The sequence below is a fragment of the Canis aureus genome, chromosome 21, assembly GCF_053574225.1.
Source record: "Canis aureus isolate CA01 chromosome 21, VMU_Caureus_v.1.0, whole genome shotgun sequence".
In the NCBI taxonomy this organism is placed as follows: Eukaryota; Metazoa; Chordata; class Mammalia; order Carnivora; family Canidae; genus Canis; species Canis aureus.
In genome coordinates, this window is record NC_135631.1 from 46,876,201 (window position 1) to 46,903,083 (window position 26,883).

The 26,883-nt window shown below is 38.5% G+C and overlaps 1 protein-coding gene across 2 annotated transcripts in view; it reads left to right on the forward strand.

The window, feature by feature from the left end:
• SUGCT (succinyl-CoA:glutarate-CoA transferase) overlaps nucleotides 1-26,883 on the forward strand; it is a 712,850-nt gene that overhangs the window by 275,158 nt on the left and 410,809 nt on the right. The gene's annotated exons all lie outside the window — the stretch shown is intronic.

Sequence of the window (26,883 nt, forward strand, 5' to 3'; positions counted from 1 at the left end):
CAGGAGGGTTCCCTTTTCTCCACATCCTCTCCAACATTTGTGGTTTCCTGCCTTGTTAATGTTCCCCATTCTCACTGGTGTGAGGTGGTATCTCATTGTGGTTTTGATTTGTATTTCCCTGATGGCAAGTGATGCGGAGTATTCTCTCATGTGCTTGTTGGCCATGCTAAGACACAATTTAGTGTTCTTATTCTCACTAGACTCAAAAATCACTGGTAGACTTTACTCCTCCATTGTTTTAAAAAGATGACTTTTAAATAGCATCAGGTTATGATAATCACCTACTTTAAAACTGGCTGGTAACTTTTAGATACAGCATTCTCTAATGTGTTTGTTTCTTTTTATTTGTTTGTTTTTTGCTGCTGCTCCAAAATGAGTTTTCAGTGCTGTGCTGCCTAGCTACAGTTCTGTTTAAGGTTTAGTCTGTAAAATGCTGCTCCAGGTTTTGATAAATCCACATAACAATCCTTCTCAACCTCAAAAGTCTCAGCAACAAATTTATCCCAACCGCAAATTTCTGATGTATCCCAAGACCTGAAAATATATATGGTTTTTCCTAGTTGTGTATATGGCTTAATTTCTGTATATCGATCATAGATGTTCATGGCAAATCTGTGCAGCCCGAAGCAGCTCGAGTAAGGAAATGACTGTTACATGCAAAACCTGTGCACTAGGGATTAATAGAATAGACATAAATAAATTTACAATGAGTAAGAACCATTTATTTGTACATTAGATCTTCCCAGATTCTTCTTAGAATGTAGACATAAGTATTGAAAATTAAAGCCAAAAAACAACTGTAAAAAGAAAATGTTGAGACAAATAAGACAGAAGACATTTTGTTTTGGTTAGCACTCACATTTCTTCCTTTATTGACAAGATCAGAAGCTTTTATGTTAGGTTTCTTGAGGGTATATTACTCACATTTGTATTAAAGGGATGCATATTTATTATGCACCTACTGTATCTTCTACCAAAATGAATGAATGATGGTGGCTTGAGTAAATGGTCCTGGGACAAGGCATAGCCTAGCAAATCTGGAGAGCTTTTGGGTTTTTTTGTGGTATGTGTAAAATCTTCTGTTTTAGTTCTCTTAATGAAAAAACCTGTTTGAGCAAATAAAGTAATATATATATGAAAATTCTGTATAAATTGCAACATGTTCCACCAAAAGTAGGCCTTGCCAATACTTCGAGAACCTGGAAAGACCACACCCTCTGAATAAACACCAAGGTCTATGAGTAAGGAAAATACTGGAACAGACCGGCCCTAACAAAGGCTAAAGCCAATTCTTGGTAAGATCAAAGTGATCTCTCAGGTAATCCAGTATGCTTGCCATAGCAAGACAACATAAACATCCTGGAATTTTATAAGAAGTTAAAATCAGAACCTTAGACATATATTCTTTATAATGTTTAACCCAAGACTGAAAATTTGTATATGTGAAAAAGTGGGGAAAAAAATCACTAATAAGACAAAATCTTCAGTGGCCACAGACACAGAGATGATCCAGATATGTGCTTTTTTTTTTTTTTTTGGAGTTTATTAATCATGGTTAATATGTTAAAAAATAAGATGAAAAGATGGACAAAAATGATAATAAAAGATAAAAGATAGGCTATTTCCACAGAAATATAAAAGGAATTAAATGGGCATTGGAGATAACTAAAATATATCTGAAATTCGAACTCCATAGATGGAATTTTATCACAGACTGCACATGGCAAGACGGAATTGGTGAATTCAGAGTCAAGTCAATAAAAAAATCCACACTGAAGTTCCAGCTGGAAAACAGAATAGGAAGAAGAGAATGTAAGCAGAAAAAAGTATAAGGTATAGATAGATCACGTGCACATGCTCAGATAGATGTGTAATTTTAATCCCAGAAGGGAGGGATGTAGAAGGGGATTAAGCAATGTTTGGAGAAATTATGGCTGAGAATTTTTGTAAACTGATGAAAGATATCACCCCCCTACCCCCTTGATTCAAGAATCTCAGGCAACTGAAAACTTCAAGACATCAGAATTTAATGAAAATCTTTGATTAAGTGAGGCTAGAGTAGGGGGAAAGAGATAGATCACCTACAAAGCAGCAACATGAAGAATAGTGACTGATTTTTAAACAGAATCTCTGGAAGCCATGAGACAGTGGGACGACGTCTTTAACATGATGAAATGGGAGAGAAAAAGAAGCAGCCCTATGTGGCATCGGACTGAACATTGCTGCGATGTGTTGCCTTGACATCTGGAGCCAGGAGAGCCTGGAATGGCCTAATTGCCAAGTCCGTCTCTGCGCTCTGCTCCCTCCGATAAACCTCTAGCTCAACTCTCCTTATCAAACAGACCAGGCATGGCTCCTGCTTACTCCTGAGTAGTGAGTCTCAGTTTTTTGCCAGCTCATGGAATTATCCAAATAAGCCAATCACATGGTTCTGTGGGAACTAGAGGGTGCTCTTCCCTCTAGGTCCTGCAAAGCCTGCTTCCCACAGCTGCTGGCTGTTCACTCTTCCCTGAGTGCAACCCCCTTACGACCCTGCGTGGTATGCAGTGCCCTCTGCTCCTGGGCTGTGGGTACAAGTGAATAATAAATTAACTCTTATTGTTGTTGTTGTTCTTTTTTTAAAAAAGATTTTATTTATTTACTCATGAGAGACACAGAGAGAGAGAGGCAGAGACACAGGCAGAGGGAGAAACAGACTCCCTGGTGAGAAGGGAGCCCGATGCAGGACTCGATCCCAGGACCCCAGAATCATGACCTGAGCCAAAGGCAGATGCTCAATCACTAAGCCACCCAGGTGCCCCTTAACTCTTGTTCTTATGTGCCCAGTTTTAGGTGTCGTGTGTTTGATCATACCCTTAAACCTAGGGCAGGGGATCCCTCCTTCACCAATGGGGTGAAGAGGAGGAAATGAAAACAGTCTTTCAACCTGTGATACTTTATTATTGTACAAGGAGTGCTGCTAAGTGCAGAGACAAGGGTAGTGATAAATAAGAAATCACCTCTTACTTCAAAGAGCTTATGATTTAGAGGGACAAAAGAGAATAATAAAAAACTTAGAACCAGGAGTATATCATTAAAGCCAGGATCGTTGTGTACAGTGACCAATTCTGGAGCAAAACATTTAAGAGAAGTAAATTAGAAAGGAGGAGCTTGAGGTTTAGAGTGCTTAAAGCAATACCAGGAATGTTTTATAAAAATCAGCACTCCTGGGCACCACCCTTACCCATTCTGACCCTGTAGATATCTACAAGGCTCTCGTGTAGTGATATTAGACGTGTTCTACAATTAAATACTCCCTGCAGAAAGAGCAAGCCACCAAAAGGCTGATTTGGGTTTTTAAAAAAAAAGTTACCTCTGCTAGTGGTCAGAAATACCCGGTGAGCCCTTGATGACTTTGGCTGGTACTGACTTCTGCGTCACTGAAAGTGTTGGAGGAATTCTGGTATTGGATCCCAGGCTCTTAAAGTTTTATGACACTGGAGAATATCTGGATTTGTGATCAGGGAAGGTTTATGGAAATAGTGGGTGCTAAAGTGTGAGTAGTAGGGTATGGAAGTAGGAAAACATTTTTTTTTCCTCAGACAATGTCCCATTATAAATTTCGATCAAATCACACAGTATATATCTAGGAGCTGTGAGTGGTGAGATTGGACAGGTGGATTTGCATTAAACTGTGGGGAGTTCTAGATGCTTTTAAGGATTTGGGGTTTGTTTGATAACTAACAAGTGATAATAATAATGATCCTTGCTGTGGTTGGAATGTGTCCCCCCCAAAAAAATATGTATGCTGGAACTCAATCTCTGAGGTAATGGTATTAGGAGTTGGGGCTTCTGATCATTAGACTGGAGCCCTTATGAATGAGATTGGTGCCCGTAGAAGAGAGACCCAAGAGAGCTCATCGGGTCTTCCACCAGGTGAGGAAGATACAAGAAGTCTGTGACCTGGAAGAGGGCCTTCACTTCACCAGGCTGGCACCCTAATCTCAGACTTCCAGCCTCCAGAATTGCAAGAAATAAATTTCTGTTGTTTATGACCTAACCGATTTGTGGTATTTTGTTCTAGCAGCCCAGGAGGCCTAAGACAATACCCTCGGAGTAATCTGCACAGTATTCTAGAAGGTGGATATTGCTTTTATTTTACAGACGAGGTCACTGAAGTTCTGTGATTAGCCAGAGTCACGCTGCTAAGTGGTAGGCTTCAGAGTCAAGCTCTGCTGTCTGATTTCACGCAGTGCATGCTCCCCTGAGGAGTGTGGACGCTGTCTTCTCTGTTTCCATGTCCTACTTTCAGGAGTTACTTTTCAGACCTTTGTTGCTACCTCTGCCTTCTCAGCTATCACGGGCAATGACTGAACTCCACCCACACTCACTGTTTGTCTGTTATTGTTGTTGAATATTTGGTTCTGGATAAACTCCCATTATCAGTCACGGTGTGAGTTCAAGTCCTCTGTTCCCTTACTGATCTTCTGTCTGGACATTCTACCCGTTACAGAAATCGGGGTATTGAAATCTCCTACTATTTCGTCACCGTCTGTGTCTCCCTTCCATTTTGTCCATGTTCACATCATTCATTTGGGTGCTCTGATGTGAGGGGCATGTGTATTTGTAACTAGTGAATTGACTTTTTTACTGTTACATAGTATCATTTTTTAAAACCATTTATGAAATTCTTTGACTTAAAGCCTAGGCTTTAAGTCAAAATATCCAATATATCCTCCCAAATATATTCACTATTGATTACCATTTGCATGGAATGTCTTTTCCACCCTTTCACTTTTAGCCCATGTGTGGACCTAAGTCTAATGGGAGTCTCTTGTACACACTGTGTAAGTGGGTCTTGTTTTATTATTCATTCAGCCACTCTATGTCTTTGATTGGAAGAGTTTTATCTTAAAGTATTATCAATAGGGAAGGAACTTACTGTTACCATTTTAATTGTTTTCTGTCTTTTTTAAAAAAATTGAAGTATGATTGACATACAATGTTATATTAGTTTCATGACTACAGTATAGTGATTTGACATTTGTGTACATTGCAAACTGGCCAACGCACTGAGTCTAATCACCATCTGTCATATAAAGTTAATACAATATTATTTTTTAGATATTTTATTTATTTATTCCTGAGAGACACAGAGAGAGAGGCAGAGACACAGGCTGAGGGAGAAGCAAGTTCCCTGTGGGGAGCCCGATGCGGGACTCCATCCCAGGACCTTGGGGTCACGACCTGGGCCAAAGGCAGACGCTCAACCACTGAGTCCCCCAGGTGCCCCTTTACAATATTATTTACTGTATTCCCCAAGTACATTATCCCTATGACTTACTTATTTTATAAGTGGCACTTTGAACCTCTTGATCCTTTTCACCCAAAACAACCCCCTCACCCCTGCCTCTGCAATCCCCATCCCCTCTGGCAACACCACCCTGTTCTCTATATCTATGAGCCTCGGTTTTGTTTTGTTTTGCTTTGTTTTTAGATTCTACTTGCAAGTAAAATCAAGTGGTGTTTGCCTTTCCCTGCCTAGCTTATTTCATTTAGCATGACACCCTCAAGGTCCATCCCTGTTGTTGCAAATGGCAAGATTTCACTCTTTCTTTTATGGCTAAGGAGTATTCCTCTGTGTGTATGTGTGTGTGTGTGTGTGTGTGTGTACACACCACATCTTTATCCATTCATCTGTCCATTGACAGATTGTATTTGACAGATTGTCCATTGACAGATTGTATTGTATCTTGGCTATTATACATAATGCTATGATGAATATGATTACCTGGATCTTTTTGAACTAGTGGTTTTATTTTCTTTAAATAAATACCCAAAAGTGGAATTGCTAGATCATATAGAAGTTCTAGTTTTAATTTGTTGAGTTTAATTTGTTGCTTAATTTGTTTTCCATTGGTACTGCACCAATTTAAACTCCTACCAAAGGTGCATTAATATTCCCTTTTTTCCACATCCTTGCCAGCACTCATTATTTCTTCTGTTTGATACTAGCCATTCTGATAGGTGTGAGGTGATATCTCATTATGGATTTGATTTGCATTTTCCTAATGATTGGCGATGCTGAACATCTTTTCATGTATCTGTTGGCCATTGTACATCTTCTTTGGAAATATGTCTATTCATGCCTTCTTACCATTTTTTTGATTGAATGGTTTGTTTTTTTGTTTTGATTACTATGAGTTCTTTAAATATTTTGAATATTGATCCTTATCGGCTATATAATTGGAAAATGCCTTCTCTCATTCATTAGGTTATCTTTTTGTTTTGTTGATGATTTCTTTTACTGTGCAGAGTCCTTTTAGTTACTTAGTTTAGTTTGTTTTTGTATTGGGGCCCCTCACCTTTGAAGTCAGATCCAAAAAAGCACTGCTAACTAAGATGGATGTCAAGGAAATTACTGCATATGTTTTCTTCTGGGAGTTTTATGGTTTCTTGTCTTATGTTGAAGCCTTTAATCCATTTTGAGTTAATTCTTGTACATGATGTAAGAATGTGGTCCAGTTTCATTCTTTCACATGTAGCTGTCCAGTTTTTCCATCATCATTTATTGAAGAGACTGTCTTTTCCCCATGGCATATTCTTGCCTCCCTTTTCATAATTTGACAATATATGCTTGGTTTGCTTGTTTTTATTTGTGGTCTCTTTATTCTGTTCCATTGATCTGTGTGTCTTTTTATCCCAATACCATATTGTTTTGATTACTCTTGCTTTGTAGTATAGTTTGAAATCAGGGAGCTTGATATCTCCAAGTTTGTTCTTCTTTCTCAAAATTTCTTTGGCTACTTGGAGTCTTTTATGATTTCATGTATATTTAGGATTAACGTTTCTGGTGCTGGGGAAAATGCCATTAGATTTTATAAGGATTGCATTGAATCTGTATATTCCTTTGGTCAGTATGGACATTTTAACATATTAATTCTTCCAATCCATGAGCACAGAATATCTTTCCATTTACTGTCTTCAATTTTTTCTGACAGTGTCTTATAGTTTTCAGAGTACAGGTCTTTCACCCCATTGATTATTCCTAGATATGTTATTATATTTTATGCAATTATAAGTGGTATTTTTTTCTTGATTTCCATTTCTGATAGTTCATTATTAGTGTATAGAAATACAGATTTTTATATATGAAATTTGAATCTGGTAACTTTACTGAATTCATTTATTAGCTCTAATAGTTTTTTGATGGCATCTACAAGATTTTCTTTTACATATAATATGTAATTTGCAAACAGTGACAGTTTTAATTCTTCCTTTCCGTTTTGAATGTCATCTATTTCTTTTTCTTGCCTATTTTCTCTGGCTATGGCTTTCAATATTATGTTGAGTAAAAGTGGGGAGAGTGGGCATCTTTGTCTTATTTCTAATCTTAGAGGAAAAGCATCTCCTGTGTGGGCTGTGTATGTGTGTCTACATCTACCCTATGGTGTGACTACTGTGTAGGGAGGGCCATCGTATGTCCATCTGTGCTAGCAGGTTAGGGGAAGATTGCCAGAATGGCACCTGCCAGTGTAGGCATTACCAAGGTAGACTGTGAATGCAAAAATGCTACCCACTAGCACTTTTGTCCCTGGAAAAAGTTTCAACAGGTTCTTGTGTCTCAGTTAGTTTATTTAAAATCTGCAAATGGTTCTCCTTCACATATGACATATGGTCTAAGTCTTTTAAAGCTGCTCCTTTTGTGCTGAACTCTGGCCTGTGAGAGTCTGCATGAAAGACTTTTAAGGGTGGGTTCTTCATTCTCTACCACTCTATGGTTCTCCTGGACATAATCCTCATTAATTTTATATTTTGGGGCCCTGTCTCTCCAATGAAGGACCTAAGGTTGGGATGCTTGATGTGGAGAAAGAACCCCTCAACCTCAGGGGAAAGTTCTATTTTTTTAAGATCTTCCAGAATGTGAGTCACCATGCCAGGGGTGGGGATTTTGGCAAGAGCATGAGTCTGCCTCTCTTACCTGTCTCCATGTGGATCTCTTCTCCTTTGCTATGGAGGTGTTGTTCACCTCATTTTCAGAGAAACTTAAACCATATTTAGCTGTAGAGTTGTGCTTGTGACAGTTTGTGAGTTCAAGATCTTCCTATGCCACCGTCTTGAACTGACCTGTCTTGTAGGTTTTTTTGGTGACCTTTTGCTTTCTTTCTTTATTCATGTTACATAAAACACTATATAGTTATAACAATCCATTTTAAGCTAAGTATTTAACCTTAATTGCATTAAAAAACTCTACCTTTTTACTTTATTCCCTAACACTTTTGTTTTTGAAGTCTCAAATTGCATTTTTGTATGTTTACCTATTAAGACATTTGCATAATTTTTGTTATTTTATATATTTTTTGTTTTTTAACTACTACACCAGTGTTAAAAGTGATTTATGCACCAGTGTTACACTATTATAGCATTCTTTGTCTCTATATTTACATATACCAGAAAGCATTATTCTTTCTTTCATATGCTTTTTTGTTGTTCTTTAGCATCCTTTTGTTTCAACCTGAAGGACTCCTTCTTATAATACAGATCTAGTGATGATGAACTTTCTTAGATTTTTTTTTTTTTTTTTTGGTCTGGGAAAAAAATTTATTTGCCTTTTATTTTGAAGGACAGTTTTTCTGGGAACGCTATTCTTCGTAGGCAGTTCTTTTATTTCAGCATTTTGAAACTAATGTCCCATCTCTGCTGTCCTGTAAGACTTTTGCTAAGAAATCTTGCTTATAGTCTTATGGGAGCCTCATTGTGTGTGATGAGTTATCTGTTTTTTCCTTTTTTTGTTCTTTTACCATTATCTTTTTGCTTTTGATTTTTGACATTTTGATTATAATGTATTTTGGTGTGAACTTCTTTAAGTTTATTCTAGTTGGATTTTGCGGGAATAATGGCTTCTTAAATCTGGATATCCATTTTTTCCCCCAGATTTGGGAAATTTTAGCTATTTTTTCCAATAACCCTTCTTATCCTTTCTCTATTCTCCTTATTGGGACACTTATAATTCTATGTTGGTCTGTGTGATTGTTTCTCATAAGTTAATTCTTTCTTGAGGGAATAATTTAAAATGATCTGTCTTTGAGTTCACTGATTCATTCTTCATTCCGATCAAGTCTGCTGTTCAGTTGAGTGAACAAATTCTTTTTCAGTTCAGTCATTATATTCTTTAGCTCCAAAATTATATTCAAGCATGGTTTCCCTGAGCTTTTATATATAAAAATATAAATATAAGTAAATAGAAATATAATATATAATAATTATATATAATAATAAATATTTATATATAAATAAATATATATAAATGTATACATATCTATGTATACATATATGTGTATACATATATATATGCCCACTTTTTAAGGATCAGTTTCTGTAGATTAATTTTGTTTCTTTGATTGGACCAATATGTCTTCATGTGCCTTGTAACCCTGGTAACTAACATGGCGTTGAGATTCATGTACTTGAAAAAAACATACCCAGCTTTCCAGTTTTTATGGGCTGGCTTTGTACAGGGAAAGACTTACCAATTATCCTGGCTAGATATTCTGAGGGTTTCTAAAACATTTTTGGTGGATGCATATTCTCTGGACTGATTTGTGTAAGTTCATAATTAGAGGGATTTGCCAGTTTTGTTTTTAAGGAGCTTATAATCTTTTGCTCCCTCTGGCATCTGTCTGCATTACTGCAGGTTCTCTGGAAGTGACACAAATTCCCAGCAACCTTTTATCCTCATTCCAAAATGTACCTCATCCCGCACACCAGCTGCCCACCCCCCACCCCCTCCGCCGGCCCCAGGTATCTAGTTTATGTTGTGTCAAATCATTGCTCTGAGACTGAAGAGATAGAAACCAGCCCCTTGAGCAGCCCCTGAGGTGCCACATTATTGAATGGATATTCCACTCCTCTTTCCCTGCCTTTGAGTGAAAGGCCACTTCACTGTATAACACTCTGTCTGTTGTACTAAGGTTCCTCTGAAATTGTAGCATGTTGCCCAGGTCTCTTTTTTAGTCTGTGGTCTTAGGGCATCTAGAGTATGCCATGTCCTGAAAGTGTTCTGAGACTTGCACAATGGAAACTAGTCCCTTGAGCTGCCCCATGAAAATCTGGAAAAGTATACACTTACTCCAATTCTTTCTCTCCCCAAGGAGAAGCCAGGAATCGGGAGTTTTCTTTCACTTTTTCTACAGTGAACCAGGGGGAGGGACTATGGTGAGAGAGTGTGTGCTAGTCTACATTCTCACCTTTGTTCTCAGTAGCCCACAACCCAACATCCTTTCTTATTAGCATGTAGATTCAGGCAAGACAAAATCTAGTTCCTCAGGTAGCCCTTTGAAAGTCTGCATATTTTCCTTTCCTCCCCCAAGGAAAAGTCAGCAGCTGAGAATTTTTGCTCTATAATGCCTCACTGAGCTGGAGCAGGGAGAGAATATGGCAAGTGAGCACCACAGATTTTCCTACTGGCTTTGATCTGGTTAGTTTCACACTCACTTGGGGTACACCAGGCTTTTAACCATTTTTTGGCTTTCTCACAAAGGAAATTGATCTCTGTTTTGTTATTGAATCAATGTTTCCATGCAGGAAAGAGGCTGGGGATTCCTATTCTGTCACTTTGCTGATGTCACCTCACATCAAGTTCTCTCTTTAGGGGGAATCCTAGTGATTCATTTCCATTACAGCCATACTGCTTCCTCCACCACCACTACCACCACCACCACTACTATTAGTACTTCCCTTCTTTTTCCTCTCCCCTTCTTCTTTTTCACACTATTGTTTTAGATGAACTATTTATATATATTTTTCACCATTCCTTTTTGTATCTCATTCCTTGTAGATTCAATATCTTTTTTCCTAAAGCATTATATATGTATATATATATATATATTTTTTTTTTTAGAAATCATTTCAGTGAGGATCTGGTGGTGATAAACTCTCTCAGATTTTGTTAGTCTGAACATAAGTTCATTTCCAGATCATTCTTTAAGAATATTTTAGTTAGGTATAAAATTCTTTGTTAAAGAGTTATATCTCAGCTTTATCATCTGACTTCTGTAATTGCTGTTGAGGTTTCTGCTGTTGGCATAAATGACATGCTTTACAGGTCTTCTGCCCTTTCTTTCTCTTTGGATGATTTTTAACATGCCTACTTCTTTGGTATTCTTCAGTTTTACTGTGGTTTATCTACTTGTCCATTTCTTATTCTGTGTCTTATTTGAGATTCACTGAGTTTATAGAATTAATTAATTCTGTCTATTTATCAGGCATCATATTTTATATATGATGTTTCCCCCATTCTCTGTGTTCTCTTCATCTGTAACTGTAATTGGATATTTACATTTTGACCTCCTTGTCTCTTAATATCACTTTAAAATATTTGATCTCTTCTTTCTGCTCAATTCTATCTAGCTGCTTTTTTCAAATCTCTATTTCAGGCAAGGATTATTTCCTTTTTAAAAAATTTTTAAAGATTTCTTTTTATTCATGAGACACACAGAGAGAGGTAGAGACATGGGCAGAAGGAGAAGCAGGCTTCCTGGGGGGAGCCTGATGCAGGACCCTGAGCTGAAGGCAGATGCTCAACCACTGAGCCACTCAGGTGCCCCTTCAGGCAAGAACTCTTATTTCAGCCTTTTAACATGTCTGTTGAGCTTTAAATTTCAATAATACTTTAAAAAAAAATATTTTGTTCTTTCAAAAATGTACCTTTCTTAAGAGTAACTTATACTTTTCTCATATGTTTAAATCTATACTCCATTAAAGGAATCTAGCCATGCTTATTTTATATTGTATTTCTAGAAATACTGTTATTTGAAGATCTTGTGATTCTACTCTGCTTTTCATTGTTGCTTCCAATTCCAGCTAGCCCATGGTAGCTTATTTCTGTGTATATTGTATAATATTGGATTATAGGCTCAAATACAACTGGACTTTTTCAGTGAAAATCCCCTTCAGTTTGAATTGAGGGTTTCCTTCTAAGTAGGATTTGTATGTATTTCTTGCATAGTACCCAAAGACAGTAAAAAGCAAGGATCTGTTTTTTGTTCATTTTTTGGCTTTTGCAATCCACACTTTTACTGATAAATTTGTACCTCTTTAAGGAAAAGCCATGAGTAGGATTATTCAGGTGAGTCTTTTTTTCTCTCCCTGTTTCTTATTAATGGATCTTTTTCATTTGCACTCTTACTGATAGAATAGAACTTTATGTGTCCCAGCTTTATGAGGGTGTTTCCTTGCTGCAGTATCCCAATTTGTCTCTGTCTTGGTTTAGATGATAGTAACGTAGTTCAGTTTTGATTACCAGCTTTTGTTTTTAAGATTTTATTTATTTATTCATGAGAGACACAGAGAGAGAGGAAGAAAGAGGCAGAGACACTGGCAGAGGGAGAAGCAGGCCCCATGCAGGGACCCTGACGCGGGACTCCATCCTTAGACTCCAGGATCATGCCCTGGTTGGAAGGCAGGCACTAAACCGCTGAGCCACCCAGGGATCCCCATGATTACCAGCTTTGATTAATTTAGTTCAAGAGCTTGGAGGTGGGTTGATATTAGAAAGAGAATTCCTAAAGAAGTTATGGTTGAATCTCTGTGAATGAATGAGGTCACAGAGCCAAAGAATAAAGAGGAGGAAGAGAGGTCAGCTGAGGAGAAAAGCTCAGGAAAAGCCACAGAGCAAGGGGTTGGGGTGGGGTGGGAGGCTGGAGTCTGAAGGAAGTTAGATTGTGTCATTTCTCCTTATGGTAAAATGGGAGGTTTGGGGACAAGTTGATAAAGATAGGTGAGGACTTTGTGAAAAAAATTTGTGATTAAGATGTCACTTACAAGTAGTTTTGCTGGTGTTCTGGGACAAGCACCATCCCAAGGACAGAAGGAAGGAATGAATAGTAGGGAAATGGAAGCAGAGAGGGATTACTATCTGATAAGGAAAATAATCTATTGCATATATTGAAGATAATTAAAAACTAAATTTTATTTTATTATTTTTTCAGTGCAGTATAATTAACATTGAGTGCTGTATTAGTTTCAGGTATAAAACATAATGATTCAACAATTCTATATATAACTCAGTGCTTACCACGATAGGTGTAGTCACCTGAATTTTAATTTTGCAACATTTAGCATGGTTCTTTTTTTTTTTTTTTTTTTTTTTTTTTAGCATGGTTCTTAAAGCATTTAAACTATTTGGTCTTTACAAATGCCATTCTCTGCTCAGAAAACCTGATTTACAAGATTTCAAGGTCATTTAAAAAATTAAATTACCCCATCTAAATGATTAGCTATCATATTTTTAAAAACTGAGCTTCTTGGGTAGAAAATATGGATTAAGGTAAAATTTTTCTCTTGGCATTTAGCCAAAGCCTTTATTTAAGGCCTTGTATAAAATCGCCAGCATAGTTTATCCATGAGGGGATAATATTAAATCAGACTTTAAGTAAATCAATTAATTTGTGAAACTAACCCTAAAGAAAACGAAAGATCACACTCTGTAGATTCTTCTTTGCTCCTATATAGATCTGATGGGTTCCCTGGTCCCTTTCAAATGTCCCAAGTTTCTCAAATTTATTTGAGTGAAGAAATGAAAAAGTGTGTGTGTGTGTGTGTGTGTGTGTGTGTGTGTGGTACTGAGAGAGAAAAATAGAGAGAAAGTTGTTAGTTATTAACACTTATGGAACAGTGTTTTGTGGACTTAATTTGGGAAATACTAGTTTAAAATCTTTAGTAAAAAAAAAGTTTCCAGTAAGTATAAGGACCAACTATATATCAGTCCCTGTGCTAGGCATATAGACATTGAGTCCATGAGACCTAGCCTTCTTGTTCTCTACTCCCCCAAAACTCTCCTATGCAAGGGAAGTCCAGTCTCATATTGATCGTGAATTTGCATCATTTAGCACAGTTTAGGAAATCAATGATTAAGTCTATTTGCTTCCAACAAACAGAAATGCAATAAAACTAATTCTGATAAATAGAGATGAAGTGAATAAAGGGGAGGTTATTTATTTTAAGGCTATAGAGATTTTGCAGAAACAGAAGTATAATCTAGTTTCATGAGAATTGGGGTACTATCTGACATGGAACAGTTGCTTGGCTTGTATCTGTTTCTTTTGTGTAGTCTGGTCTTTTGTCTCAGTTGTAGTTTTTTTGAGGCTTTCTTACTTACTTAAGCCTAACATGGTCATCTCAGCCCCACCTCCATGTGGCATTTTGAATTCTCAAGTTGATGTAATTGATTTCTGTCCAGTGAATCTATTAGCTGGCTTGGGAATGGTATCCGCACTATTCTAGTCATCAGAGATGAGGGATGGTCAGCCACGTGAAGTATGGAGCTGCTTCTTCAAGTGGGATGGAGTGGAAATTAGACATACTTAATGCAGTTGGGATGAAGGATTGTAGCGTTTGAAGACACAGGGATTCTGTTATTATACATAAAAATTCATATGCAGAATAAGTTTCCACCTTCATTTAGAGAACGTGAATTCCAAAGGAACTAAAATATAACAGTTATTCAAATAGATAAACTCAAAAAAAAAAAACCAGAATCTCCTGTTACCTTTGACTTTTTAGCTAATATAACCTGTTTATGTTGGCAGGGATGCACAGAAGTGCCACATATCTTCTCTTAAGTGCTTATGGGGACCAGAAAGGAATTGCTGTTTTCTTCATCTTCCAACCTACTGCAAGGGCTAACTGAAAATTCTTCTCAGGTTGTTTGTAAGAATCTGTGCTGTTAAGTTGCTTTGGAAGGGACAGCCTCCTAGTTGGTCTAAATTTTGATGCAAAAGACTCTTCTGCAATACTCCCATGATCTCAGTCATGGTGTCTGTGTCCCTGTAAGTACAACTCTTTTGGATCATCAGTTATCGGAACAGGAATGTGCAGAACCATATTCAGAGTGCTTCTTGTTTTTTTTTTCCTGTGGTTGTCATGAAATGTAAATGGTTGAAGTGCATTTTGAGATTTCTGGTCTCTAATGGTTTAGCCTGACTCCTTCTGTTGGACAAGAGAACATTCTCCCCTGTTTCTTATAGCCATGCACAGAAGAGTCTACTGACCCTTCCATCAACAGATTCAGGCTTGACTTGGTAGCCAGTTGCATGAGGACTTGAGACAAGAAGTAACTAATCCGTGCTCAATCCTAACAATTTTGCCTTATGATTATTAGTTTTCAGGGAGATAATTTATTGAACATTTAACCTTCAAAGATTCTGGCTTCTAATACAGTTCTTCCTCACTCTACAGTGGCAATTGATCATTTTGGTATCTACCTTAATCTCACATATGTGTAGGATGGCCTAAGTCAGGCTCTCACGTCCTGATCACTCAGAGAAGGAGTAAGTCCTTTAAGGAACCAGTCCAGACCCTGGAATACGGCAATCTCAAAAAAGTCCAAATAGCCACTTGTAGCCTACCACCTTTTCTGTCACTTTTCTTAGTTAGAAACATCTACAGATATTTAAGACAGAGCTTCCCCCTGCACTTTTCCTAATCTTTGAGTTGGCCTGTTTTATATACTTGGTTATCCCATGAGGACTACATTTTACCTCTTCCTGTGAGCTAGCAGGGCCCTCCTAAAGTGCTTATTCTCCGCTGTGTAAGCTGAGTAGCATCCCATGATCTTTAGGCCAAGCCTAAGGTTGTTTTGAGAACCTGTATAGTTTGATTCCAAACCTCTGTACAGGAACCCATTTTATATTGGGTGGAAAATAAATTTCAATTCCAGTCCATGTCCAATTATTTGGTAGTAGGTATCTGGAGTGTTTGTTAGAACGAATACTAAAGATGATCCTGTATGCTGCAAGACAGAGTACTAGAGTTACACAACAACATCTGCCTTGGTTCCTGGATTGGGGAGATGATGATGGAATTGGTGGCTGGAGGTAGTGGCTGTATGAGTGGATCCTTGCCCAATGTGAGATGCTAGGAGATCTCTCCTCACCATCTGGCAGGATAGCAACTTCCTTGCCTTCAAACATCATGATGGGTTTAGAAACCCTTGGCTCTGAGTATTAGGGAGATGAGGGAAGAGACTTTTCAGCCAACTAAATGACCTCTGAAAAGGGAGGTCATGGGCTAGATTTTGACTATGGAAAGGAGGAGAGGTACTTAATTAGAGGGACTAAGTCCTGCATTGTACCAAATACAAGGTGTATATTCTCCAGCTCCCCTTGAACTTAATCTTCACCTTTAAATTTAAGCAATCATTTGTGAGGAAGGAAGTTTGTTGTGAGAATTGATTCTTAGTATGTTTGCCATTCTCAGTACATGCCCATCTTTGAGTCCTGGACACTTCCTCATCTCTTCTATTTCACACTGCCCAGCTTTGCCACCATTCTTTTGGTATAGTGAGTAATAATTCCCGAATTGCCTGTGATTTAACATTAATACATTGGCCTAAATTTAACAAAATGTATGAAGGACCTAGCATGCCAGGTATTGTCCTGGACATTAGGTGTAACTACACTGGGCTCTACATTCTTGTCTTCCAGCCAGACTCCCATGCTCATCACAGGTAACTCTCCTTGCTTCGTATGTTTTTGTTCAAAGGCTTGGGCTTCTGCTTATCCTCTATCCCTGAGCTTCTCATCTAGTTACCTGTCTGGTTTCTGTCCCTCTACCTTTTATTTTCACAATTTCTTGTGTGGGAATTTGGAGGAAACTCTCTGAGCTTCTTTCCCATAACTGGGACCCTGAGGCCTCTGTCTCTACATCTTGGTGGCCATCTACCTACTGTGGAACTTTCAGGAATTATTCTGTCAGAATTTCTCACCCTTCCCCTATCTATACCTTTATACTTTATGTTGCTGACTGCTTTCCTGAACCATGCTTATTCAAACTTTCCATGCTCTGGGCTGAAATTTTGCTACCAACTGGACCTGTTCCCCACCACCTCTTCAGCTCTAGTGGACAGTTCTAATGTCAGGGCTTTCCTCTAGCCCTGTTCCTATTGTGTGTGCCCTATGTCTTGTCACTGATAAATACTGAAATATGATGGCATTAAATTATGTTTGGAAAATCTTATTAGCAAGCCACTCTATAATCCACGTTAGAATAATTTTATTGTAATTAGAGTGAATATCCTTTTCTAGCTTGATTTTTTGCTTGAAAGCGACATCTTGAATAAAGTTCTGGTCTATGAATGCTTGAATCAGTCTGAGATAAATGTAGGCTTGCTATCAGAAATAATATTTTCATGGATGGCATCTAACGATGGGATGGGACTGTGATTGTTGTAACATGTTTGAGATAAAACAGAGCACTTTTCAAAATGCTTAACACGGAGGTACCTGATTTTAGTTCAGGTCATGATCTCAGGGTTGTGAGATCAAGTGCCATATCAAGCTCCACGCTGGGCATAGAATCTGCTTGAGACTCTCTCTCTCCCCCTGCCCACCCCCACACCCCATTCTCTTTGTCAAAAAAAAAAAAAATTGCTTAACACAGTCAAGGAATTTTTACCTTAAAGTGCTCCTGAAAAATCAATGTGGACTCAATTCAGGATTTTTATGTTGCTTGCCATTAAATAGTAGGTGCTTTTGGTAGGCTATTTCAGATAATCTGGCTTATTATTTTTTATAATGAAATCAATTCAGGATCATCAAAACCAGTTTCTGGCACATACCTTCCAGGAAAAATGACACCACGTGCCATTTTACATTGCGTCCAGGGTGCACGATTACTGCCTTTTTGAATAACAGCAGGCTTTCATGACAGAGGACTTCTTTTGTAAGAAAAATAATAATCATTGACAGTTTGTGAAGAATAAAAAAATCAAGACAGTTTCCATTTTCTTTTTTGCCATTATCTCTATATCCGGTATCAGAAACTGCATGATTGAAGACCATTGATATGTTCGATTTGAAATGAAATTTAATTGATTGGAAGAACCCCAAGTATATTTTTGAATATTCACATTTCTTGTGGAATTGGAAAATCCCGGCCCGGATCTGGGGTTGCAGGAGACCAGCACATGATATCTCTTTCAAATCTATTCTAAAATTCAAGGCAAGGGTTTGTATTTAGAAATAGGTCTACAAAATGGCTTATTCATGATGACGAAAAGTGTGCAAAGCCAAATAGTTGGAAGGCTAGATTAGGGACTCCTGGCCTCACTTACCACTTGTTGCGCGGTTCCATCCCATCGATGACACTGTTCTTGAGTTATAAGCAGTTTGTGCCTCATTGCCATCTGGCTCAGCCAGCTTCAGCACCATAAGGTGAACTGAACTGTTTGTGGTAGGAAATAGTGCTCTATATTTGTCACGATGTACTAGCACAGACCCAAAGTCAGTAACTGCTTGACATTCCAGAAAACATTCTCATGGCAGTGAGTTAAACTTCAGGGAATGTCTTTTTCCAGTGGATGATGAAGTCATTTAGCAACAGTTACCTTTTGTGGAAGAAAATCTTGTTAAAAATTAGGTAGCCCCCGAGGCCCGGGAGTTTGTGCTCTTGTTTTTGAAGTTGACACACTACCCATTGTATGTACTTTATTTAGACTGGAGGAAATACTGATGTATCAATATGGTAGCTTAAGAGGGTGACGCAGAAACTTTCAGTTTTATTTTATTTTTTTCATTTTCCATGTGACCATCTGATACATTGAGTTGGTGCAGAACTTCTAGATGTCTTTCTGTGGTTTTATATGTAGCCAGCTCAGTAGCTAAGAGGTCATCCATCCAGGTAGCATGCCTGGAAGCTGGCAAAGCAGAGCATCTAGGAAGTAATAGACACTTGCAAGAGTAATGGGAATTCCAGATTGACCCTCTTATTTCTCTGATTTCATGTCTGCTCAGTATTCTCTACTCTTCTATTTTATATTGCCACCCATCAGGCTCTCAGGTGGGGTCCCCTTTTATGTCTGAAACTGCTCTAACCAGATAACTCAACCTTGACTCCCTACGCTCTCTTGTCTTTACATATTTCCCAAATACCTTGTAATCTCTTGACCCATCAATATTTTTTATGTCTTAGAAACACCTCCTTCCCCAGGAGGGGAGTTATGTCGTGACTAGAATGTGAAGAAAACCAGGCAGTTTCTGTGTGGTCTCCTCTACCAGTGACACTTGTCACCTTTGAATCAGCACAACTCACAGCGAGGAGCATTTCTTTCCTCAGGAATAATAAATCTGGTTTCCTAAGAGGAATGGCGTGGGTTTGGCCTCATCCTCTTAAAACTATAGACACTTGCCCCTGCTGCCCTCTCCCCTGTCATCTCATGCAGAAGCAATGGTTTCTTTTCTCCTGAGGCCTGAACTCCTTCTAAGAGAAACACCCCAGCCATGAGAGTTTGTAGCCCAATTCAATGCTTTTGATGCGAGTTCTCCCTGTGTTGGAAAGCCTGCTAGCAGTTTGTGTACGTGGCGTGTTGTCACTTATCTTGTTCGGTATGGAGAGTGAGACAACTAAGGAAATGAGAGGAGAGAGAGGGGAGACATTTGTAGAGTGGACGAGGGCTCAAGAGTCAGGATCTAAGGGCTTAGAATACAGTAGGAACTCCTTTTAGGTAGCATGTAGTATATTATTAATTAAATAATTACTGTTAATTACTGTTAATAAATGATTAAATAATTATTAAATGATCAATAATAATGCTATTCATTGAGTCCCTACCTTTTAGCAGCAGCGAGTCTATGGCTCTTACACTGTGACTCTCACATCCCACTGAATCTGCATTCACTTCAACTGAATGAGACATTTTACATCCTAACCATCCATCATCTCCTGTTCTTCCACCGACATGTACAACCACTCCATCGTGACTGTTCTTTGACTTCATCAGGATTTCTTTTTTTTTTAAATATACTTTTTAAATTTTTTACTTATTTATGATAGTCACAGAGAGAGAGAGAGAGAGAGGCAGAGACATAGGCAGAGGGAGAAGCAGGCTCCATGCACCGGGAGCCCGACGTGGGATTCGATCCCAGGTCTCCAGGATCGCGCCCTGGGCCAAAGGCAGGCGCCAAACCGCTGCGCCACCCAGGGATCCCTTCATCAGGATTTCTTATCCACTGACACCTCTGCCCTGTCGATAACGTCCTCCTATCTTTGCCACCTCCTTCCATATCCAGATAATCCATGGCTCATCATCCAGGAACATTTTGGCCAAGTTTTCTGATTTCCCTGCATCTATATGTTTTTGTTATTTATTAGTCAATGCAAATATCCATTTATTCTATGTCAGTAACTGTGAGATGATGGAGAATATCACTCAGTTGGGCTTTCAGCACAATTCTGTATATCTGGTCACTCTGCTGTCCCAGTCTCTTCAGTGATACATCAGAACTTAGCCACTCTTGGGTGCCTAGGTGATTCAGTCAGTTAAGGGTCTGCCTTTGACTCAGGTCATGATCCCAGGGACCTGGGATCGAATCTTGCATTGGGCTTTGCAGGAAGTCTGTTTCTTCCTCTCCCTCTGCCTGCCATTCCCCCCTGCTGTGTGCTTGTGTACCCTCTCTGTCAAATAAATAAATACAATTCTTAAAAAAAGAAAAGAACTTAGCCACTCTTTTCAATCCAATATGTCCCAACCCTACTCTCAGTTGATGACCTCACTCCTTATTTATAAGAAAGTAGAAGCAGCTAGAGGGAAATTCCTCAGCTCCCCACCACCAAACCAAACATGGTGCCGGCCGACATGTGCTCATTCTGTCTTCTCAGTGCTGTGCTTATTCTTCTCCTTCCCAACCAGGTTTCTTAAATAGATGTTCTCATGTGCTCTCCCCATTCCCTGTTACTTAGTCCTTGATTCACTTCAAAGTTCATCTGGTCCACACTGTGACACCAGAACAGCATTGCTGAGGTAATGAATAACTACTTTGGTGGCATTCTTTGGTCCTCCTCTTAGACTAGTGGGTAACTCCTCTTCTACTTGGACTTGAGATGAGGGTGACCTTCAGATTCATCCCCCAGCTCCCCCCACCTCCTTTTTCCCTATTCTACAGTTGAACTCTCTTCCCAAATGACTTCATCTATGTGATGGCTTCCGTTACAGATTATAATGAATGACTCTCAGGTTTCATCTACAGTTCAGACTTTCATCTGCTCTTCAAATTCTGTTCCCTTGGAATTTCCAAAGGAGTATTTCAAAAGCTCCTCAGTAACCTAAATGTCACCCATGACATCTTGCTCTCCCCCAGTCTTCAGCTTTTGACCATCACATTCAAGTCATTACCAACGATAGCAGATTTTACCAGCTAAATCTTTTCTAAAAGTTTTTATTTTTGTTTCAGTTAATTAACATAAAGTATTATATTAGTTTCAGGTGTATAATATAATGATTCAAAAACTCCATATATCACCTACTGTTCCTCATGACAGGGGCACTCCTTAAACCCCTTCTTCACCCATTCTGCACCTCCCTCCCCTCTGGTAACCATCATTTTGTTCTCCATAGTTAAGAGTCAGTTTCTTGGTTTGCTTCCCCCCCTCTCTTTTTCCCTTTGCTCATTTGTTTTGTTTCTTAAATTCCACATATGTGTGAAATCATACAGTATTTGTCTTTCTTTGACTTATTTCACTTAGCATTATACTCTTTAGCTCCATCCATGTCATTGTAAATGGCAAGGTTTGATTCTTTTTTATGGCTGAATCATTCATTGTGTGTGTGTGTGTGTGTGTGTGCACACACGTGTGCGCCATATCTTCTTTTTTTAAAGATTTTATGTTTTATTTGAGAGAGAGCAAGAGTGTGACAGATCACAGAGGGAGAGGAAGAGGGAGAAGCAGACTTGCTGCTGAACAGGGAATCTGATGTGGGGCTCAATCTTAGGGCTCTGGGATCATGACTTGAGCAGAAGGCAGACACTTAACTGACTAGCCCCCCAGGCACCCCATGCCATATCTTCTTTATCCATTCATCAGTTGATGGGCATTTGGGCTGCTACTGTAATTTGGCTATTGTAAATAATGCAGCTCTAAATATTTATTGAATCTCTTTCTTTCCATCTCTGATGTCAGGGCCCGAAACTAATACACCATCACTTAAAAAAAATTAAACTTAGGGCAGCCTAGGTGGCTCAGTGGTTTGGCACTGCCTTCAGCCCAGGGTGTGATCCTGGAGACCTGGGATCGAGTCCCACGTCGGGCTCCCTCCATGGAACCTGCTTCTCCCTCCTGAGTCTCTGCCTCTCTCTCTCTCTCTCTGGTCTCTCATGAATAAATAAATAAAATCTTTTTAAAAAAACTAAACTTATTTTTTTGAGATAATTGTAGATTCACATATATTTTAAGAAATAATACAAATGGATCTTGTGTACCCATTACCAAATTGACTCCATTAGTAACATTGTACAAAACACACTGTACAATATCACAGTCAGGATATTGATATTGACATAGTCAAGATACAGAACATTATCATCGTAACAAAGATGCTTCCTGCTGTCTTTTTTTTTTTTTAAGAAAAAAGAAATGTTAGTTTTTAGAGCAGTTTTAGGTTCAGAAAAAAATTTAACAGAAGGTACAGAGATTTTCCGTACACCTCCTTCCCTACACATGCACAGCCTCCCCCCAATATCAACATCCCTCACCAGAGTGTTACATTTATTGTAATTGACATACCTACAGTGACTTAGTATAATCATCCAAAGTCTGCAGTTTACATTAAAGTTCACAACACACATCTCGGTGTTGTGCGTTCCGTGGGTTTGGACAAATGTATAATGACATGTAGACATCATGGTGGTATCATACAGAGTATTTTCACTGCCCTAAAAATCCAGTATGTTCTGAGTATTTATCTCTTCCTCCTCCCAATCCCTGGCAACCACTGATACTTTCAGTGTCTCTATAGTTTTGCCTTTTTCAGAATGTCATAAAGCTGGGATCATACAGTATGTAGTCTAAAAGCTTGGCTTCCTTTATTTAGTAATATGCATTTAAGGGGATGCCTGGGTGGCTCATCAGTTTGGCGCCTGCCTTCAGCCCAGGGAGTAATCCTGGGGTCCTGGGATCGAGTCCCACGTCAGGCTCCCTGCATAGAGCCTGCTTCTCCCTCTGCCTGTGTGTCTCTCATGAATAAATAAATAAAATCTTTAAAAAAGTAATATGCACTTAAGATTCCTCCATGTCTCTCATGGCTTGATAATGCCTTTCTTTCTAGTGTGGAATAATTGCATTGTCTGAATATTTATTTACTCATTTACTTACCAAAGGACATCTCCTTCTCAGTCCGTTACTTGACTACTTCCTTAGTGTTTTCTTCTGACCATGCTTTCTCATATTTTGCAATATGGATGGACCACAAATTTTCCAGATTTTCAGCTTCTACTTCCTTTTTCCTCAACAATTCTGTCTTTTAGTAATCTCTTTTTTTCACATTGTACTATAAGCAGTCAGAAGGAGCAAAGCTGTATCTTCAACATTTTGCTTAGAATATCTTCAGCGAAATACCTAATTTCATCACTTGCACAGTCCTACCTTCCACAGAACATTAGAGCATGAACACAATTCAGTTCAGTTCTTTGTCACTTTATAACAAGGATTGCCTTTCCTCCAGTTTCCAAACACATGTTCCTTATTTCCATCTGAGACCTCATCAAAATGGCCTTTCCTGTCCATATTTCTAAACTTTCTGTTTGGCATTCCTTATGTTTCTCTGAGAAGATTGAGACTTTCTCTACAGTTCTCCTCTTTTCTCTCTGAGCTCTCAATAGCTCAGAACAGGCTGTGCACAGCAATGTAGACTTTTTTCTAGCATGAACCTCAGATCTCTCCCAGCCTCTACCTGGTTCTAAATAGCTTGCACATTTTTTGATATTTGTTATAGCAGCACCCCACTTCTCAGTACCAATTTCTTAATCCATTTGTGCTGCTATGAAGAATAGAATAGTCTAGGTGGCTTAAACAACAGACATTTATTTCTTACAGTGATTGAGGCTGGGAAGTCCAAGATCAAGGCACCGCACCAGCAATTTGTTATCTGGTGAGGACCTCCTTTGAGTTTCACAGATGGCCATGTTCTTGGCCTGTTAATCTTAAAAACAAAATTGTCATTTATTTTTCTAGCAAAAATGGGTTTATTTGGGAATAACAGAGAACTGCAACTCAGGACATGAAGCTATGGCAAAACCATAGACAAGTTCAACCAAAAAGGGAGAGGAATATTCTATGGAGATTAAGGAGGAGGTTGGGAGGGTTTGTTTCGAGTGAAAGTCCTTTGAGGAAAAGCAAGAGTTCAAGGTGTTGATGGTTTCTCATTGGCTGGGTTGCAGGGGCAGATGATTTCTTGTAGAGGATTTAATGGACAGGTAGCCCTTGAATAACATGGGTTTGAACTGTCTGTACAGTCCACTTATACTTGGAAATTTTTCATTAAGTATAGCACAGTACTATAAATGTATTTTCTCTTCCTTATGACTTTCTTCATAACATTTTATTTTCTCTAATATCCTTTATCATTAGAATATGGTATAGAATACATATAAGATATAAAATATGCTAATTGACTATTTGTGTTACTGGTGAGGCTTATGATCAACAATAGGCTATCAGTAGTTAAGCTTTTTTAAATTAAATTTTATTTATTTATTCATGAGAGACACAGAGAGAGAGGCAGAGACATGGACAGAGGGAGAAGCAGGATCCTTGCGGGGAGCCTGATGTGGGACTTGATCCCAGGAGTCCAGGATCATGACCTGAGCCAAAGGCAGACACTCAACCACTGAGTCACCCAGGCATCATAGTTAAATTTTTGGAGAGTCAAAAGTTATATGTGGATTTTCAGGTGTGGATTGGGGCATTGGCACTGTTCATGGGTCAAGTGTACATATTTTCCTGTGGAATCGATCATTCTTTCCTGTTGATGATTTTCCTGTTGGGGTCTGTAATCGACAGTTCTTGTAATTGACACCGAGTCATAGGACTTTTCCTTCTAGTCTCCTGACTCCACTTTAGTGAGGTTTCCCTTTCTTAATTTCCACACTCCGAATACCATCATACTGGGGTTAGAATTTCAACATGTGAAGCTTGGGGAGACGTAATTATTCAGTCTTCAGCCAACAGTATTTTTTTTTAAAGTTTTTATTTAAAACATATTCATTGAATAAACACTGTAATAATAGTAACAGGGAGCAAGTAAGTGTTTAAAGAACCCAATCTTACCTTCATCCTTATAAATCTATTTGGTGATCTTTAATTGAGTTTGGTGGCTCAGCTACTATTCAATCTTCATTTTCCTATAATCATTAACTAGTTCTCAAAATTTTGAAAGTTGTATATTGGTAAGCATTTATTTCATGGTATAGTTAAGGCTTAAAGGAAGAAACACGTCTTTATTAATTAAAAGGAAATGAGGATCTCTCAAAATGTAAACTTGCTGAATATCACGTCATTAATCTAAAATTTTGAAAATCTTTTCTTACATTATACTTGATAACACACATTGTTACTTCACGTTGCTTATCTACTCCCCAACTCAGTTTTTCTTGGAAAAACTGCAACCAAACCAAACTCAACACCCGAGCGAACAGTCTACCTGTGTACCTTCATAGTTATCAATAGTTTGTTGAGACATCTCTGCTCAAGATCTTTTGCCCCTCACTCACATCTCCATTGCAAATTCCCTTTCTATAGTTTGAGAAACACTATTGCATTATTTATAACACTAACTTTGCATTTCGCTGTGAACAGGGATCATGTGTTATCTTTTTAGTAGCATTCATTACCAAATCAAGCAAAAATGTAAATAGAATAAACCCTATTATAGTGTTTTGCTTGAGATCCATTTTAACCACAATTCTATTATATGGAAGCAGGTGTCTGAGAGATTCATTGCATTTTATAACCACTTATTCATTGCCTAACATTTTTCAGGTATCATGTTAGGCCTAGCAGGTAGAATAAAAAGAAAACCTACAAACTACCAGCTTCAATCTCCCAGCACCGCACAGCAGGACTTTCTGTGATGACAGAAATGCCCTTCATCTGTGCTGATACGGCTGCTACTAGCCACCTGTGGCTATTGAGTGCGTGACACGTAGCTAGTGTGTCTGTGGAGCTGTTTCTTAATAACATCTCTATTGGAATATAATTCACATGTCACATAATTTGTCCATTTAAAGTGTAGAATTCAGTGATTTTTAGTGTATTCGCAGAATTGTCCAACCATTACCACAATTTTAGAACATTTTCATCACCCCCACAAGAAACCGAGTACTCATTAGTAGTCACTCCCCAAATTCTCCCAATTTTGTCAGCCCAGTGTGGCTGCTAATCTTTCTGTCTCTGTGGATTTGCCTATTTTGGACATTTCATACAAATGCAAACACTATGTGGTCTTTTGTGACCAGCTAATTTAATTTTAGTTTATTTAAATTCAATAGCCACATGTGGCTAGTGGCTACCATTAGAAGCAAGTGTAGTGAAAGACCACATACAGATCCTTAAGGAATGCTGAAGGCTAAGGAGAAAATAATCCTAAAAAGGGAGGCATGGAATACAGGTGGAATACAGGTCAGAGAGATATTAGACATGGACTCAGATGGATCCTAGAGATAAGACGGGTTCCTGGAGGAAGGGATGGTTAACAGTACCAATTAATGAGGTCAAGAAAGAATAGTTTCAGTGTAGTGATAGAATAAGTATCTTGATGACAGATGGCATTGGAATGTGGTGTTCATGAAGAAATACAGGCAGGTGGAATTTTTATATCATTTAGAGATGGAGGAGAGGAAGAAAATTTCAAGATAGCTTGAGAAAGGCATCAGGACTGATGGAAATTTTGTTTTCTTGCTGCTTATATTGTTAGTGTAGCCACAAGCCTAAATGTAGGCAGAAAAAAAGGGACCCAGTGGGAATGAAGAGATTAAAAATGATTGAGCAGGGTTCTGAAGGATATGAGTGAAGGTGGGAACAGGCTTAGCATAGGAGCAAGCCCTGGCAAAGAAGATAGAAGTCATCTATCTCAGA